This window comes from Buceros rhinoceros, unplaced genomic scaffold (genome assembly GCF_000710305.1).
Source record: "Buceros rhinoceros silvestris isolate BGI_N320 unplaced genomic scaffold, ASM71030v1 scaffold9826, whole genome shotgun sequence".
In the NCBI taxonomy this organism is placed as follows: Eukaryota; Metazoa; Chordata; class Aves; order Bucerotiformes; family Bucerotidae; genus Buceros; species Buceros rhinoceros.
In genome coordinates, this window is record NW_010415781.1 from 18,755 (window position 1) to 19,936 (window position 1,182).

The window sequence follows — 1,182 nt, forward strand, 5'->3', positions numbered from 1 at the left end:
GCATTCCTTATCTAACAGCATGGCACAGTATGATGCATAATTCCACGCTGTACTGGGTGGTACTCCCTTGCCCCAGTTTCCCTCCGCCCTTCCCAATCATTTCCTTGTTCCAAACTCAGTTATCTTCCTCGAAGTAAGATCCCTGTCAGAACCCTCGCACAAGATTTCCCTATCTATAACTGACCTAAAATTCCATGCTAATATTCCCCACTTCTTGCTCAACAGCACCACTTAACCACAAGACCAGATACTGCTCAACCCAGCCCTGCACGTGCACCGTACTGACACTCCAAACGGCTCCCTCTGGGTTCCCGGTTTTCAGAAATCTTCTGGAACAAGTCACTACAGAAAATCAGCTGGAAAACAGTGGCTGTGTAATCAATAAATCCTTATTAACACCCAGAGTACATAAAAATCCTAAGTAATACAAAAAGTTATAGTGTAACAAGCATCTGAATACCGCTGCAATGACGGAATGGGATTTGTCATTTTGGTAGAACACAAGATACCTTCCATGGGAAACTCTCCTACTCCAATTCCCCAGATAAATCTCTCATATATATGAGAGATAGATATATATATTTTGTATATATTTACGCTGGAGAACAGCACAGGCACTGCTGACTTGCAGGGAGTCAAACGTTACACCGCACTTGTGTGTCTCCCAAAATTAAAATCCAGGCCTAGGGTCCTGCTAAGAACGAACTGACACTTCAGAGGCGTAATTCCCCTTTCAGCATCCACCACTGGCCCAAAGGCTGCAGAGTCACTCAGTTTCACCTGACATGGCATTTCTTTCTGCTGAACGTGATGGAAGAAAGAGATAACACGCTCTTGTGTCCAACCAAACTCCATCTGCCAAATTAAGTGTAGCCCATGGCTCAAGTCACAGACTCCCCTCTCAGGAGAGGGACAAGTATAAATTTAAGTCCTCTCAAGTGAGATCAGGTCCTTACTTCTGAATTTTACACAGTTAATGATGTCAGCTTCACCCAATCCTTTAACTGCACACCTTTAATAAACAGTAGTGTCTTTCTTTGTCAAAGCCTTCCTATCTTGCTCTTCACTGGGAACAACATGAGCACATCTACTGGCCCAGGTCCCTCCAGAACCCCAGCACCACAAAGCAGGCACCTACCTGACTGCCTGTGGCAGGGAGCTGCCACACCCGCAGGGGGGGAG